At 43.1% G+C, this 18,823-nt stretch overlaps 1 protein-coding gene across 1 annotated transcript in view; it reads left to right on the top strand.

Annotated features, from left to right (window-relative positions):
* Positions 1 to 18,823, top strand: part of exoc6b (exocyst complex component 6B) — a 131,288-nt gene that overhangs the window by 93,040 nt on the left and 19,425 nt on the right. The window lies entirely within an intron of this gene.

Here is an 18,823-nt window from a genome sequence, read left to right as displayed (position 1 = left end):
TCTGCAAAAACCCTGACCTGAAGGGTCCTCCTGTTTACTCTTTATGTCCCCGCTGTCGCCGAATGCTCGCTCACCGGAGACCAGTGGATTGTTGGGTTTCTGTCTATAATTGTTTTGGGTCTTTAACTTAACGTCTTTGAAGATCTCCTGTAATGATCTCTCTGCATCATCCAATATGATGGAGATGCTCCAGTGTTAAAGCATCTCAGTGTGCTATTCATCAATTTGCTTTAAGAGCAAAGCATTAAAAGTTCCCACTTTTGTAGAGTGTAAAAATTAAACGTCTGTTGCAAACCCCCCACCCCCCCAAAAAAACTTTCATGTGTTAACCTCACATGAAAATGAAATTTTTCATTTTCACCAAAGATTTAAATCAGACACTTCATGAAATCTCTCCTCTTACCTCCAACTGGTCGAGGTGGATGGCTTCGCCTCGCTGTTGCTGTTGCTGTGATTTGGTGCTACATAAATAAAACGGAATTGAATTGAAGTGACCTGCTTAATATTGTGTAGGTTTGCCTTTGTTCTGCTAAATTGTTCAGTCTGGGCCTGCATTCAGGACCTCTGGGAGTCCTTGGCACTGAAGTCTTTTACACGCACATCCTTTGGGTGTCGTGGGGCGGGAGCTCCATGGATCCGGCGTCTATGCATACTCTCTCTGATTGAGATCAGTGGACTTTGAATGTCTGGTCAACACCTTTTTCTTGTGTTCTTTTGAACTGTTTGGAAGTGATTTGGTTTCTCACACCAGTCTCTCAGAAGAACATTGCAACAAGTGTAAGAAGATAGTGAGCTTTATTCTGCTTACCTCAGTGTTGTGGTTGATTGTTGCATGAAGTTGCATATAACATTTCTCTGATTACACCGCAAAAGCAAGAAAAACGTTCAACTTCACCACAGCCAGAACTGCCCCTGAAGGGTGCTGACTTATGATCTGCTGCCATCAGTGTGTAAGTGAATGGGTGCAGACACGGAGTTCTGCTTTATCTGGGACTCTGCAGCATTTTTACATATTTATATCGACCACATCTATAGACAGTGTCCCACATTTTGACTGGGGTTACCTCACAGAAAGAGATCCCTGCTGAAAACCCACAGATGAATGATCAGAGAGAGCAGCAGCTGAAATAACAGTTTAAACCAGTTGTTGCAGGTAAGACACGGGCGGTAAAAGGACTAAAGCACCAGAAAGACCACAAAAAAACAACTTCAGCCTCAGTTTGCGTATATGAGAAGTTGGACCACACAATATAGCTGTCAGGATTGACACCAGTGTTTCAGGCTGGTCTCAGCATTAGTGACGTGTCCCGTGTTGTCTCTTTTGCTTAGTTTCTGACTTTCTAACACGTGTCGCTGAAGCGGCCTTCATATTGCGCTCTGTGGCAATAAAGTGGGTCTGCGAACCGGATGCTGAGAAACAGTCGAGTACAGGAAGCGGCCCGATTGTGTGTTGTGGGTGTCTTGTTTTTGGATCCTGGGAAAAACAGAGCAGGGGACAGAACTGGACAACCCCGATGAGAATCCAGGACGCTAGGCGACGTTTGTGTGTATGGGTGTGTGTGTCGATGTCACATATTAACTTTGCGAAAAAGCGTTTGGCAAGCTGGCGCCCACGTACGTGCGCGAGAGCACGCGAACTTGTGTTTGCCGTCGCCGTTTCCGAGGCTCTGGCGCATTCGTGAGTCGCCGCCGAGTGTGTGAAACTGAAGCGCCGTTTGTGTGTCTGTGTCATCGCTGAATGTGTGAAACGGGGCGGAGAGCCCGACTCAAAAGTTTGTGTGTGGCTTTTCTGGCTGCTGCGTGTTTGTCATCGTTGCTGTGAAAGTGTGTGTGTGTTTGCGCGTGTGAAACTGAGCGTAGAGTGTGTGTGTGTGTGTGTGTCCGTTTGTGTGTCAGTGCAGTGAATGTGTGAAACAGGGCGGAGAGGGAGTCAAAGTTTGTGCTCGCCTTTGATGTGTGTTTGTTGTTGTTGAGTGTGTGAAAGTTGGTGGAAAGTGTGTGTTTGTATTTTTGTGTGTGTGTGTGTGTGTGTGTGTGTGTGTGTGTGTGAGACAGCGGATGACGGATGGGCCGGCAGGACGGAGCAGGGGACGATGAATGAGGTGACAGACAGAGACGGATAGCCCTTTATCCCTCCGTCACAATCCCTCTTTCTCTCTCCCTCTCTTCTCTTTCTCCGCCTGTCGGGATGATGCAGTGCCTCTTGTTCTCTCGCTCGGAGGAGGAGAAGGAAGGGGGGAAGATGGGGAGAATGAGAAAAGAAAAAATTGCATTCATCCGGCATTGATGTTTACTTCAGCTACCCCCCCTCCTCCTTCTCTCTTCTCTCCTCCGCTCTTTCCCCATTTTGCTCCCACTGCCCGCTACCTCGTCCTCTTCCTTCAGCTCCATCCTCCTCCTCCTCCTCCTTTGTCAGTGATCAGAATCAGTTGACTCTTTTAGCATTATTCAGCTCCTTCACTCTTTTATATCTCTCTCTTCCTTTGTTTTTCCTCACCATTCTTCTCATATCAAAAGAAAGAGCATTCCTTCCCCCCCCAAAAGCTCTGAACGAGCTTTCATACGTGACGTCGGTGCGTACACATCTGCCCGAGCGCATCTTTTCTTGTGCGTTTGTGCGAGGGTCGATTTTTCATTTTCCTGTGTCGACTTTCGTATGTTGGCGCTCTGTGAGTGTGTGCGGGTCTTTGTGCAACATGTCTGTGTGTGTTTGTGTGTGTGACCTGATTTTTGAATGGCCGATAAATCACGCTGACGGGTCCGTTTGTTGGGTGGTCGGGTCCCGGTGTTCTGGAAGGATCCGGGGTCCTGGGACAGGGCCGAGACAGGAGTTCCCCCAGGACACACACACTTATGCACTTTTAGATACTTGGATGGACACACACACACCGAGCACATACAATCGCTGTAAACGGGCAGCTCGGACATATGTCGTACCTGCAAAAAAAAATTTAACACCATTAAGCATTTTCTTAAAAGTACAGCCTGTTTTTAATTCAGTACCTGCATTTTGGAGCAGATACCAACTGTGAGGATTGAAAAAAAAATGCCATGTGGAACAAAAGATAGACTTACAAGTCTCCACTTAAAGATATAATAGACGTACATGTATAAACTTTTTGTCCGATCAAAGAAGAAGGATCCCTGTCAAGGCACTGTCGACTGTGAATATTTAGCTGGAAGCAATAATCTTATATGCTATATCAGGTGTTTTCAGCTGGCCTTTTTTAAATAAATAAATAAATATTAAGCATTGTAAGCTTTTGGGATTTTTTTCAATAGTCAGTGCTGCAGACCTATTTCAGTCAATACCCCTCAAAATTAAATGGTATCCTTACTGATTCCTGAAGGTGGGAGTGTCTCGAGTTATTTGTGTTTGGTCAGAAAAACTTCCTTTCTTTACTGTGACAAATAGAAGAGAGAAACATGGGATAAGTAAAGCTTTTCTATTCTTTATACAGTGCAGATTGATTCAAACCTCCCTTTAGAGGTCACAAAATCGGGTCATCTGCCTCCATCCTTCCCTATCCCTGCTATACTCCCAGGTCACGCCAACCCTCTGCATGTTTTCCTGCACTACATCCATGTATTTTCTCTGTGGTCTTCCTCTTGCCTGGCTCTTCCATAGTCAACACCCTTTGCCCAGTATATCGCGTATCCAGCCTCTTTAGATGTCTCATGAAACTTTGATATTTCAGCCACAAAGCTGGTGATTTCTACCCCCCGCTTCTGGGAAAACCCTGATGTGTTTGTGTGATCCGGTAGCTGCTAGTGTACATACAAAGTTGGACACAACGACGTCAGTTAGGCCCTTAGCCTCCTCCTGGAGTGTAGGCCATCGACAGCTGCCTGCCAGCGCTTTGCTGTGAGTTTGTCATCGATGCTTCTGTAGCAGTTAGCTGTTTATAGAGTGCGGTTGTTGGTCCCATGCCCAACCCTCCTACTCCCTCATCCTGGACCTGGGACAAGGCAGTGGTGGAGTTTTCCCAAAGATTTGGGTTGATAAGGTTGATTTGTGTTGGTGCATTGCTTTCTATAAGCAGCCATGCATCAAATTAACTTAAAGAAAGAAACTGTCACTTTTAGTATTCAGAATTTGCCAACTTTGAGTCCCACAGTGAAACCACTGCAAGCTCCAAACAAGACAAGTTCATGCTTTAGCTGCAAAATCACCAAAAAAACAAAGAAAAGGGAAAAAAGCGCAGTGTCACACCAGCCAGAATTCACATTTTCATGGCACACTACTCAAGGCTGTCTAGAAAAAGGCTGATTCGCTGTAACAACAAGCTTATCTAAGTTGTCAGCAGCTTTCTCCTCTTCCCTATGATTGCTAAATAATTTGGTGAGCGTAGGAGGCTGATTGTGTTGGTGTGTGTATTCAATCCCCAGGTTGTCCTTTTCCACAGATCCTATCAATCCTCCTATATTTAGAACATTCAGAAGTCTGTGGTTGCTTCAAACCTTTGGCTGGCCCTCTCGTGTGTGTTTGTGTTGCGGTGTGGCGTCCCCCCAAAAAAACGCTTGCAACAGTGGAGTTCCACTCATCCCCTTCTCCACTCGTTCATATGCCAGGCATGCATTCTTCCACCTTCAGCCTTCTCCCGTCTGTGTGTGTGTGTGTGTGTGTGTGTGTGTGTGTGTGTGTGTGTGTGTGTGTGTGTGTGTGTGTGTGTGTGTGTGTGTGTGTGTGTGTGTGTGTGTGTGTGTGTGTGTGTGTGTGTGTGTGTGTGTGTGAGATTGGTTTCATTCCTTCGGTTGACCACAGACAGTCAAATTCCACCCATTCATCTCCTTAAAAAATAAAATGTCATTTCTTTCCTCTTTTGATTTTTTTTTTCTTTTAAACCATCTGTCCATCCATTTTTGCCGGGGGGGGGGGGGGGTATATCTCCTGGACAGGTCGCCAGTTCAAAGATTTAGACATTAACGCTCCCATTCACCTCTCCATTCACACCTTACACTCACTTTAAATTGAGCAATTAACCTAATGGGCATAGCTGCCCTGCGCAGTTGAAAGTTGACCAACTCCATATTTTTATTCTAGGATTCTACTAATGTACTGTTGCATGATTCCCAGTTCTAAATAACCCATATTTGTTTAATAATTGGGCCTTAAGTTCATCCTCTGTCTCCTTTTAAGTCAGCTTTCTGCTGATTGGCTCCCCCTCCCAAAACGTTTAAAAGGAGGATGGCTGATCGCATGAGCCAAGGTTCGAAAAAAGGAGGTTTCGTAGTGAAACAACTGACTTTGCCTCACTCTATTATCCGACCTATTGAGGTCACCTGATGCAAAATGTAAGTGGGGGTTAAGGCACCTGAGAAAGGATCTCAAAACTGGAGTGTAGGTGGCAAACAGTTAGTGTTGTACCCGCCCGTTCAGCGATGGTTGTTCACAGTGAGCGTAGATGGCTTTCAAACCATCTGTCTTCTTGGACTTAATCGTGAACATTGGCACCCTTGAACGAGTAACCTTTAACCTTTAGGTGCAGATGAGTCATGTCCTGTCGAGGTGACTCTTATGGAATGGCTGTTCGGTTTCTGCAGTGTAGAGGTCCAATGGTCATGTTTCATATGAGTCCAACATTGCAACAGTATATTTTCACATGCAAGTGGAATGCAAACCCAAAATACAGACTCGGATGTTAGAGTGAATAAACAGCAACAAACTTTTATTTGGTGAAAACAGCAAAAAATCCAAAATGTGCAACATTAGGGCAAACTAAGGTTTTTAAGCAAACTGGAGACTAATCTGGAAAAAACACAGCTGGGGCAAAATAAGAAAAAGCTGACATTAATCACACAACACAGAAGACGACTAACTAAAACTACTAACTAAACATTTGAATTCTCACTTTGATGTTCTTAGTTTCCTCTGCTCTGTGCTTCACTTACTGGCACTTTTTCATTCCCTTTTACTTCATTCCCTGTCTGTGTCCTTCTCACTCTTACCCCCACTTGTAGTTCTTTCCGTTGTATTTGTCACCGTCTTCCTTAAATTATTCCGTCTCTCCGTCCGCCAATTCACCAATTCACGTGCTGGATTTCAGCGGTCAACATATCACCCAGTTCCCTTTTTAAGCACACACACAGTCGTGCAGACTTTCAGTGCCGTCTGCCCTGTGTCTGACGCTCGCGTCCATCCCGAGCATTACCTCACGAGGCTTCCCCCCTCACTCTCCAAAAGCAACATGTCACAGCATGACAACTGCTCCCCTTATCCCGACTCTGTGTGTGTGTAGATTGACTGGCGTGGCCAGTAGCGATTATCCAGTGACAGGATAGCAGATTCTCCCCCTCTGTGTGTGTATGTGGAGGCAATACACAAGCTAAGGGAGGCGATGAGGCCCAGTGGGAGAGGAAACCTCCATCTCACCTCCTCCTAACCCAGACTGACAGAGCAGTGGGAGGGAGACGGGAGAGAAGTTTGGAAAAAGAGAAGGAGTGATGGAAAGAAACGAAGATATGGAAAACACAAGCTGAATGTATCAGGAGTTGTATTATTTTTCTGCACTTGCTATTTTGATCGTCTTAACAGTTTTAGGAACTCCGTCACCCCCAGGGCAGTCCTTGTAATTTCTGCTGTCATTATGTTTCTTTCCTGAAGATTAAAGCCATTAAAGATGATAGCGAATGATAACAGTATAAAATTAACTGTGTAGGCCAATTAACTGTGAAAATCCTCGGAGAGGACCTTCATTTCCAAAAAAACACAAAATACAAATGAAGTTAAAGAAGATTAAAATGTTGTTTTGCGTTCATTTACAACACTTTCATAATGCTGCAGCATTACCTCATATTTCTGATACACGAAGCTGTTTGTATTCATCTTTTTGGGTTTTGCTTTCCTCTGTCTTGTTTTCTTTTGCCCATCTTTTTTTAAAAGTTTGGATTTGAAGTGTCTAATAATGTCACATTTAAGAAAAACAAAGCATCCCTTCCTTTAAATGTGCACTTTAACTTTAAATTAAGCAACAAGTCTGCAAAAGTTTTTGTTTTTTTAAAAACAGATGACTAAACCAAGCCTGGCTTGACTCAGGTTATAAATGCATACGCTGTTTATCCCAGATCAGAAGTTGGAGACTTGGAAAATAACCCTGGTTAAGCTTTTATTCATGGCATGACAACATGACGATAACCTCACGTAGTGGATTAAATTTCACGAAGTTGCAAAAAACGAGCGTTTGTTTCTTCCTCGGGGAAAAGCTGTTGGCTCTCGTTCAGGCCTGTTGTATCAGTAAGAAAAACAACTTGTACAGAACAAGGTCGTCCATCAACACGGCAGGAAGCCTTCACTTGATTCCACCACAGTTTGTTTGTCGACTCATTGTTCCCCACTGGAGTGCACATGCTACTTAACGCTCCCCGCTTCCTTTCAAACGTGATACGCTCCTGCAGGAAATAATCCCTCACAACCATATTGTCTTAGTAACTTTGTTTATGCTTACATCGTTAACCCGAAACTTTGTGTTGATCATATCAGGTTTCTCCTTAGTTTTGGCAAAGTTTTTACTTCAGTCCTCGTGACGGGGATAAATGGATTTTCATTTTAGCTACTGCTAAGCCCGTAATATGTCAGTGTGATTTATTTCTCGATGTTTGATCCAGAGTCTGTCTTTAGCCAAGTTGACCTGAAAACTACACCCATATGGGGAAGAATGAGAGAGAAGGAAAGGAGCGCATGATGGTAGTGAAGTAGGGAGGTTAAGTTAATGTTTTGAGGGAGAGCAAAACCAGGGGTTTTCTTACATTATCATGCGCTAAATAGGCGAGTGGGTAGGTAGGCTGATAGGTAAGTAGCCAGATAGATATGGTAAGGTAGGTGGTCTTCTCTTTTCTTTCTTAGGGTTTATAGTTCAGTTTTGTATTTAGGAAAAACACAATTTAACAAATTGTTTGTTTTTTCATTTTATTTTCTAAATGTTATTTTTAACAAAGCAACAACAGGACAGGAGCTGGAGATGCAACAAGAAAAGCAGGACAAGCTGAAGTGTTTTATTACATTTTTTTGTTTCATGTCACTTTGAGCTAATTCGTCAACCACAGTCAGGTGTGAGTAAACTACTTACCCAAGTGTTGTTTGTAATAGTTCTGTTGTGTTAAAATGTGCTTATAATCCTAAAACAATTACTACTACTAATAATATTGGTGATTTTAATTCTGGAAATTTTTGACCTGATGATGCTGCTGCTGAATAATGATGATGATGATATAATGGTTATAAGGATGATTGTAATTAATGACAATAATAAAGAGCAAAAATAATGTTGAGCACAATAATAATCCTGATGATAAGAAATTAAAGACAGTTTTAAATCATAAAAACTTACTGAAACTCAAATTCAGAACAAAATGAAAACAAAAATAATGAATGATCTGAGAGTTATCTGTAATAACTCTGGTCAGAATTCAGTAATATTATATTAGTGACCAAACTCCACTGAAAACAGAGTAAATAAACTAAAAAGACTTAGTTTAGTCAGGAACAACATATCAACATATCATACATGAAATGTTGATTTTATATGCTGTAAATTTTATGTAAACAGAAACAGTAGAAAGGAAAGAAAGACCTACTAGTGCACGGGAACGAGACATTCCTGAAGCTGCTTTATGTGCTGCTGTTTTGTTCCCATTTGCTTTTTAATGTTTGCGCTTACTGCTTTGACAGCCTTCATTGGCTGGAAACTGGAAAGCAAGACACCATATGGAGACAACGCTCTCCTAGCTCAAACTCCTTTTGAGCTGTTGACCCTGCAGTTATAGTCTTTTACCCGTTTGTGGCAACATTTAACAGGTCGTATGCTGAGGCTTGCTTATTTGGTGACCTGTCTTCACTCTTTGCGATGTTTTCACACAAGAGAAAGATGCCGGGGAGGGCGATGTGAGGCAAAAGGTAAAGAGAAACTGAAGGATTAAGAGAAGGGTAGGACAGAGGTGAGGATGAGGACAGGAAGAGATAGACGAGGTCAGAGGAGTGGAAGGAGACAGAAAAATCTGCTACCATCACATTCCTAAGAACTGTGGTCACGCTGGGACAGCTGCAACATGGGTGTGTGTGTTTTTAAGAGTGTGTGTGTGTGTGTGTGTGTGTGTGTGTGTGAGAGGCAGGTCAGAGTCAGGAAAGGGACTGCTGACAAGACCAGGGCGAACCGTGCACGTGTGTGTGTGTGTGTGTTAGGGTTGAACAGCAATGACCGCACATGCAACAGGTTCACCTTTGACCTTTCAACTCCTCACCAGACTCAGACTGATGGGGAAAGAGGAGAGGACGAGCACGTAAGGAAGATGAATGTAAGGGGTGGTGGGGGTGGGAGAAAAGGCAGAGATGGCGAAAGTACAAAAATCTTCACAGAAAGGCGGAAATGAGGGGGAAAGTTGATGCGAAAGACTCGATGAGGAGGAGATGAATGAGTCCAAAGGAAGATGACGGGAGGAGATGGAAGTGGAAAAGAGAGAAAGCACTCTGGCCCGATTCTGAACTCACCGAGTGACAAAACGAGACATGAATGTGTAAAAAAAGAGGGAAAAAAAAGTTGACGGAACGGAGCAAAAAAGCGAGGGATTGCAAGTGAAAGAGTGCAGTCAGGTGAAAGTGATACGGCGAGTCGAACGGACGGACAGGGTGGTCTCTCTCTCCACCGGTCTCTCCCTCTGTCTCTCTACCTCGCTCCCTCTCTCTCTCATCGGGAGGCTGACACTTCTCTTCATCCGTTTGACCGGTCACAGAAGGGGGGATGAATAGAGGAGTGGAGAGGGGTGAAAGAGTGGGATGAGCGGAGAAGAAAGGGGCCGAAGAGAGGATGAGCAGCAGACGGACATCTAAATGCTCGCCTGCCGATCTTTTGGAAGAACGAGCGTGCAGAGGCCGACACACAAACAAAAACATGGATGGGGCAGTTTGCACAAAATGCAGCAACACATTTGCTGGTAGTGGACATCCATGCGTGCAAACTTGGGTGTGGAAACGGGGGGAGAAAAAAATGCTCTGAAACGTTGCTTTTGTTGGCCCTCTAAAAACTCTCAAATACAGAAAATAGTCCTCCCCCCGGGCGCGATGATGGCCAAACGGCTTGAGAGACTTGCCGTGTAACCACGCAACCTCGTCCTGGTTTTCTTGCCGAAACCTTGTCCTATGTTTCCCCCATGTTTTGTGTCACTGATCTTATGAAGTTAAAACTTCATCTGCTGACTTTTTGTTGTGAAATACTAACTTGATAAGCAGGTTATGTGGTTTTTAATGCTGTAAACATGATTCTGTGATTCTGGACTCCTTTTTGAAACCTTCATCTTTTGTTTTGTTTTCTTAAAACCTTCGGAGGTTGGTGGAAGATCTCTGTAAAAGCTGGATCTCTGGTTACACAAAGTTTTTTTTCACCAGTTTCCAAGCCCAAAGGCCGCAAGTACCTTCAAATCTATGGGGATTAAATCACTTTTGGAGGTGGCTCTTATAGGATCTTTAGTTTTTGAGGTTGTGGCATGAAAAAAAAGAGAAAATGCAAAATATGACTGCAGCTCTACTTTCGAGTGATTTAAAAAAATGTTGCATGCAATATCGATAGCAGTTAAAGGCAAAATGAGTGGGTGCTTACAGTCCTCCTACTTTAGTGCCCTGAACCTTTAGGTCATCCACCGGTTGTGAGGAGTAATTTCCCTCTCACTGGCTCTGATGGTCTCATCTGCTTCTGCTCTTCCTCCACTTTCTCTAAATTTCTGCCTTGAAGCGTGATTGCTGGGCATCATGGGGGCTGATGTCTCAGTCAAACACAGAGGCACGCATTCACACGGTTCACAATAAGTGCAATATAAGGTCAGCGGGATAAGTAGTGGTGCCAGGGAGGGGCGAGAATCTGCCGTCAGCCTCCCCCCTGAAAGACGCTTATCTGATCGATCTGTCTCTCACACACATTCTCTCCGTTTCCACAAACACTGAAAGTCTGCCGTATACACCTGTCCTGCCTCTTTGCTTCACGCACACACATTTCTGCTCTTCTCCTCTTCCAACAGGTTCTGAGCGTAACAGCAGCCTGCGATCCTGTTGCGCTCGAGATAACGCAGCAAAAAGCGGCTGCTGCTCAGACGCGAGTGCGTCCATATCTGCGGATTTATGAGCGTAAGCTGTTATTTATCTGGGAACGGTTACTGTGTTTCTCGGCCCCTGTCTCAACTTCCTGTCCTGTCTGTGGCCGGCCTTATCGGCGTGACAGCGGGTCAGGTGGTGGTCACGGCAGCAGAAGCTATTCACTGACCTGATTGGACGGGGTGGGGAGCGCTGGCTCTCTACTTCCGACCAATGGTCAAGTAGCGGTCAGGAATTAGGGGGGGCAGGCGGGGGGCGAGTCAAGGTGGCTCAAACTCTGATGAATGCAAACACAACACGAGCTCTCTCACACTTTGATAAATAGCTTCACGCACGCAGTCACAGATGCAGACGCGCACACGCAGAACGCTGAAGTGCCTCTTGTATATATTTTGTTTTTAATATGCACATACAGTGGCCGCGCTGTGACCCGGTCAGGTCATTGTTCTGCGTTATCAGTCCCGACCTCTCCGTCAGTCTCCTCCGATATGACCTACATCTACACCCCTTCCTGTGTGTGAGAGAGTGCGACTCTGCGGTCATTCTGTGGTCAAACCGAAAAACCCTCCAACAGCTCTCACCTTTCAACTGTTTCCTGTTGTTCGGGGGGGAGGGTTCGGAGAGCTGCAGAGTGATGCTGTGAAGTCTCATTTTCCTGGATCTGCAAATTAGATTTTTCACAGCAGTTAAATCATCTTTTGAAGACCAGTCCGGGGGCCACCGAAATTTGACTAATTGTATGCACATGCTCCCAAGCCTTTTCCAGTGTTCCAGTTTAACCCAGCAGTGGCTTTTTGGAGGTCGGGACATCTTCAGATTTACCTTTAGGTTTCCTTATTCCCAGTTTGGGAAAAAATGGCTCCAGCTGACTAAAATATCCCAGATTTATATATTTATTTATTTTTATACTTTTAACGTTTTGCCACGTTTTAAAGCCACGTGCTTTAAAGTTAAAAGTTATTTTAACCCGTTTCAGTTATGGACATGAAGAGATGTTGAGACTAATATAAAGAATTACAGCAAAAACAACAGATCTAGTAAGTTGACCAAAATGAAGAGTTTTCATGATGAGTTCTTCCAAATTTAGTAAACTTTTCTCAAAAATGTTACTCCTCTTGTTTTTTTCTTTAAAGATCCTCTGAAGATATCTTTTAATACTTATTGTAATCTTATTTCATCATTCATAAAATCACTATGTCTGCAGCAGCCCAAAGAAAATTTCACTTGAAATTAAACTTCCTTTATTATGAGAGAAGAGGTGTTACATCCAGCTTGGGTGTAGCTGCTTCTATTGATCGTGTGAGATGATTATTAGACCAAACATACTGAAATGTACTATTTGATACATCTAAGGCATCAATAAGGGAAGAGTGGACGAGGTGCAGTGGATTACATGTCAGTGCTGAAACCTTATGCCATAAACTGACGTGTGGAGTTCAGTAACTCTGGAAATTGTGCAGCCTATGAGAATTTGGTCAGATGGCCATTATTCAACCTGACGACCTAGAGGCTAAAACCCTGGAAAATATACATTCCACCTTCTTCATAATTGAAAATCCATGAGTTACACTATTTAAACACAAGATGTCTCCTACTCTTCCCCTCCAAAAAACCCTCAAATTCTCAGTGTGTGTGTACTGTAATTGAAGGCATTTCACACCTACACTGTGTTTACTTGATCTTGGTTAGTTGATGAGTTTGTAAAATAATAACTTTTCCTGTGGTTTGGAACCAAAAATGCATCAAATCAAACCACATGACAACACTCAGTCCACGTGTTGGTCAGAAGTGCCTGTGGCAGGAGTAATTAAAATAAATAAATGTTATCCCTTAGTGGTCTGGACTAATGGATAACATAGAGAACTGTTGCCTCACAGCAAGATGGTCCTGGGTTTGACTCTATCAGCTGTGTTTGCATGTTGTGCATGTTCTCTTGTGTCTGCATGGGTTCTCTCCAGGTACTCGGGTTTCCTCCCACAGTCCAAAGAGATGCAGTTAGTGGGGTTAGATTAATTGGTGAGTCTAAGTTGGTTGTAGGCGTGTATGTGAATGGTTGTCTGTCTCTCTGTGTTATCCCTGCAACAGACTGGTGACCTGTTCAGAGTGTAACTCTCACCTATCCAGCCATCATCCCCCTCCACAATCCTGGATACTACACCTTGTAAAGTGAAAAACGACAGATTGATTGAGTGATTTGATTTATATTTATTTGATTAATGTTTCAGGTAAATCTGCGTGTAGCATGCTAGGTACTCCAATTTTTGTACTTTAATACAGGACGTTTAGCTCAAACCTGAAGCATACACTTGGTCTTTGGGCCAGATTGAGGGCAGATCACGTTCTTGTCATAGGCAAATCTCTCTGAAGCTTTCTTTGTACCAGACCAGGACCATCTCCTCTTAAGGGTCTATGTTTTAGTCCAGCTACAACACCGAGTTCCTCTCAGGTAAATGCGTGCTGCCTTGTAGAGCAGCCTATGGTAAAAATTTCTTATTAAATTCATTTAAAGGGACTCGGTCTGCATAGAAAAAATGTGAAGGACTTGCAGTGCAGCGGTGTATCAAGACTCTATCAAAGTCTAATAAATGGACAAACCTCACATGAACTCCCGGCCCAGGATTAACCTCTAAAAATAAGTGTGTGGACCCAAATTGACTTTAAGAAAGTGGCTGAGTTTGAATCGACCTTTTTGAAAAAGTGCCTGAATCTAAACTGAGCTCAGAGTGCAGCTAAAAGCTGCTGTTTTTCTAGCCCTGTTTGTTTTGGAGTGTTCTGTCTTTATTTGCTTTATCAGCGCACAGAGCAGCTCCCAGCAGGCCCCTCTTGACTTCAGCCTGCACTTGTTTATCGTCTCCCTGTTTCTCACTCACTCGTTCTTCCTCCTCCGTAACATCTAGTTACCCTCCGCCTGACCTCCTGCTCTCCCTCCTTTCCCTTGCTCCTCCAGTCCTGTAATATTCCCCCAATCATTCTTTTTGAGTTTTCTCTCGTCCCTCTCATTTACCTCCTCTCATTCTCTCTCTCTCTTGCTCTCTCTCCCCACTCCGTCTCTGTCCATGTATGTCTCTCGCTCGCCCTCTCTCCGTCTGTGCAGTGTCTAATTGACAGCGCAGACCCCTGGTTGAACCACCAGCACTCTTCTCTCATTTTTGTTTCTTTTTTTTTTTTTCCTTTTCTCCGGCACTCATTCCATTCGAGTCCTCTCACTTTTTTTTAAAGCGAGTCACACAACTTCTCTAACACTCCTGACGAAGAACAAGGGAGGATGAATAGGTGAGAGAAAAGGTGGGGACAAGGACAAGATGAAAGATGAGAGGAAGGAGGGGACGGATCCTGAAAAGCTCGTTCTTTTAGGGTAGCTCAGAGTTCAGAAGCATAAGTCATTTGGCAGACGTGTTCCCATTCCTCTTGTTATATTGTGTTGTTGAACTTGTGAAAGCTCTGCTGCTCAGGAGTTAGCACTGTCGCCTTACAGGAAGCAGGAAGATGCATGACATCTTCTTCTTGTGCTTCTGTGGGTTTCCTCCAGAAGTTCTGCTTTCTCCTGCCCATCTTGGTGGCCCTTTGAGGTCAAACGCACTTCAAGTTCAGAAGTGTAATTTATTAGTTGCAAAAGCTCACAAAAGGCAACACAAGTTGAATAAAACAAAAGGTCAAACACCGAAAGCACATTCAAAAAACATAAAAAGCTCATAAAACACAACAGAAGTGACTTAGGGGAGACAACGCGATGGGACAACTCCAGCAAACAACTAATAGCAAACATTTATGTACATTAGAGAACACACGTTAGCTTGAATTATCGCACTTCTTTAAAGTATGTCTCAGGCACGATGATATCCCCATGTTGGTGTTCTTCCTACATCATCATAATAATGCTGGTCCAGGATCAGCATTGAAAATGACCAAGTTGTCTGAGCATTCAGTTAGCATCCAAGAACTTGGCTAATGCTTTTAAATATTGCTACTAGGAAACTACTATGAGTAGCCTAATTTTGGCTAACAGCAAACATAAATTGATAATATAGTTATTATATTGTAGAAATTAATAAACACGTCAAATGCTTACCATTTGTTACAGAAGAGGTTTTATGTAAACAAACTCTTTTTTTTCTTTTTCCTCCACATTGAAAAGCTATGACATCATAACGATATGATTGGTCAGTTGATGATGATCCTGGACCAACATGATGATGATGATGCAGGAACAACATCAACATGGGGATAATCAGTGTCTCGGTGCAATCCTTTGCTTGTCTCGATTTCTGTCACTTCTGTTGTATTTTATTCAGCTTCTTCTGTGTTTTGTGTGCTTTCGCAGCAGTTTTCTGTTTACTGGTCTGAAGTTACATCAGGACATCTCTGAACTGCAACCCTTTACTGACTGGCTTTTCTGTCTGCGCATGAAATGTTTTTTTGTTTTTCTTTTTAAACAGTAGCTCGCTTTCCACAGTCATAGTTTTGCTTTTACTCCCAAGAACAAAGACCATCAGCCTTAATACTCTGCCTCCTGAGCCACAACCTGCTAAGCCTCAGGAAGTAGAGCCGTTTGTCTGCCAATCTGAATCTTGATTTCTTGTGGTATCTTAGGGCAAGATACTGAACCCCAAAATTTCCCCCAATGCATCCATTCCTGGTTTCCTCTAGCGTAGCTCCCTCTTGTTCATTCATTCCTTACCTCACCCCACCACTCCTGCTTGCCCTCCTTCTCCAGCCTGCTGGCTCACTGACCCAGTAATGATTCTAGAAGGTTGTGTTTACGTTAACAATTTGTGCAATATACCTTAAAGTAAGCATTTTTTTTTTACCAGCTAATGACGGAAATGATTCAGTGAGTGGCTGAAATGCTGCAAGCACTAAGAAATGTTCTCGATTGCAAGCCACACACCCAGAGTTTAATGCTTCCGAACTTTCAGAAAGTACCATCCCCCTGAGCAGACATTTATCCCTGCAGTGGAAGCACAGTGAGTCCATTCAGAGGGTTCTCATCACTGGTAAAAGCTTGTGCAGTAAAAAAGCAGCTAGTAGCATGACCAGGAAACCAAAAACTGCATTTCACAGTCATCCTCAACAGATCGGAGTATGTTTAGGAGCCAAAATCACATCCAGAAATGACCCACTGCTGTGTTTGACTTTGTAGTCAGTATAAGGATATAAAACATTACTGAAACTGGTCAAAAAGAAACGGCTGTCTGAACAAACGGCGTGTTTAATGGTGAATTAAAACCATTTAATTCTGGTCACATTTTTCCCAGTACTTGTGACTCTGTGACACAAATACAGCAGTTGTATCATTCATGTAGTTTCTTTTATTTTTTTTTTGTGTCTCCTTAAAAAAGAAAAACTTAAACATTGAATTCATTACCCTAAAAAACGAAGGCTTTTTTAAGGCTTGAGAAATTCTGAGACATTCAAAGTAATTTAAGTAATGTACCCCAAAGCCCCTGGCATTAATATCACCAAGCAGGTTTGCTGAACCATCAACACTCATTATGTTTTGCAACTGGGATCCCCAGAGCCGATGCACTGTTTCCTTTCTGCCTTCTTAGTGACGAAATGGGAAAATGTAGGTTAGGGCTGCTCCACCCAGCTAAAAGCAGTATCAGGGAGTAGTATGTGAAGAAGTGAATTTTCCTCAAGAGGAATTCCTGGTGCACCACATCCAGCACCTTCCAATGTTGCTATAAAGATTTTTCCTGTTGAATTTCATTAATTCAAGAAAATATCCATGTTTGTTCATCAGACAGCATGAAATGACAGGTAACTGTAGAGATTTCTGTCAGATCACTGGCACCTAGGCTGTGGAACTCCCTGCCCTTGTCTTTACGCTGTCTAGACTCTACTGACTCCTTTAAAAAGCAGCTGAAGACATTTTTATACAAACGGGCTTTTAATTAATTTTAACTTGTATGTCTGATCTTATTGTGAAGCACTTTGTGATTTTTATCTGTGAAATGTGCTATATAAATAAATTTTACTTACTTACTTACTTAGTTACTAAATAAGGGAACAGGCTTACTGCCTTTCACCGTAGGCAACAATCGTGCTTTGTGACCCGTTTCTATGTCAGTGTTTAAAACAAATCACAATCAGTGATGAATTTTAGACACTGAACCCAGCCTGATGATGCTGAACTCCAAAGTTATTCAAAAGTCTGTTTGCATGCATTTTGGATGATATAACCTACATCAGGGAGTGCGGATTAGCCCAGAACACTGCAAATCAACTTCTTGTTGATGTTAACAAGAATTCCTTTGTGTTAATGTTTATCCGGAGCCTCAACCAAACCACGAAACCAAGCAGTTGGCGTCCAAATCCCTAATCACTGATGTTTTTTTCCCCCTTCAATTTCGATTATTGTGTAGTTGATGTTAAATTTCATTCAAAGTGACATGAAAAAAGAATATCTTAAAAATCTCATTTTGCCTCCAGCTGTAAGAACCCTGGTTACCAATAGTAACCCACTTGCAGCTTCTCAGTAGGCTGCTAGTTTGGTTAGTGTCCGAAAAGTGGAAAATTCATGGATTAATGCTCCTCGTCATCGTCTGCTTCCAGTCCAAGTGTTCATTTACTTTTATGAGTGTTGTAAGTGTGCTAACATGAGCAGCATGATTAAAAAAAAAATACTTGTGTACATCAATCTTCTGTAAAATAAGCAGGTCAGAAAATCAATTTTATCCATTTGCTGTGGCTTCTGTTCATTATTCATTTACTGGCAAGAGGCAGAAATGGGTCACTGACCAAATTCAAACCATATTCTATCTGAAAATCAGTCAGATTCAAATCCTCCTGTATGGCATACATCTAGCATGCTTAAAGTGCTTTTGAGCAAGCTTCTCTAGCACACTTCTGGCGTCTCTGTGTGCGTGTGGGGGAAGCATAAGATAGCTTCCCCTCAGGGAGCGATAACGTATCAGGATTTTATCTCCACTTTGCTGCGTGCACATGGCGAGCAGTCGACCTGCAGTGGATTAATGAAGTGCAGTGCGCACGGCGAAGCAGTATCACAGCGGAGGTTGTGCTGCGTTGTGGTCACTGGCAGCAGCGTGCTGCGGCTGTGGAAACGAAGCAGCAGGCAGATGTACAAAGATACAAGCTTTTGGTTTTAATTTAACTCCTGGCCCTGCAGTAAGAAAGTGAAATTAGTTCCCTGTTGCGAAGCGATAAACATCCAAGCGTGCTTCATTCCATTCATAGCTCGAGATTGAGCGATAGCGTTCGAGCTGCAGGGTACGGGGCTATGTGTAAGCAGTGATGGAGGGCCTTTCACATGCTGACATGAAGGTAGAAACAAATGTTGGTTGAATGCGACAACAAAAAAAGAAACCAAGAGGAAGAAGTTTCTGTTTGGCACTTAAAAAAGTAAAAGTGGAGGTGCTAGTAGCTAGTCAGTATAACCTCTGCATATGACCTTTGACCTCTTACTTACAGGAGTCAAGAGCTGACTTAAGGGTTTTCCTGCAGATTGTCAGTGGGACTCTGTGGCAGATAAGATTGAGCACGTTGGTGTCTAAGCGGACTTTCTCACACTGGATGGGACATTGGTGCTAAAATCGTCAATAGATTTTCTCCCTGCAGCTTCTCACAGCTGCTTTTGTCTGTTTCAAATTATTTTAATGAAATCTGGGGGCTTTAGGATTGTTTTTCAGACAAAACAACCAAATGAGGGACATCACCCTGGGCTCTGACGAATCAGAAGAAGCATTTTTCCTCCGAAATGATAATGAAAATCTATTATTTCCAGAG

This window comes from Oreochromis aureus, linkage group 3 (genome assembly GCF_013358895.1).
Source record: "Oreochromis aureus strain Israel breed Guangdong linkage group 3, ZZ_aureus, whole genome shotgun sequence".
In the NCBI taxonomy this organism is placed as follows: Eukaryota; Metazoa; Chordata; class Actinopteri; order Cichliformes; family Cichlidae; genus Oreochromis; species Oreochromis aureus.
The sequence above is the reverse complement of the archived record's forward strand: the minus strand, read 5'-3'. Positions and strand labels throughout refer to the sequence as shown.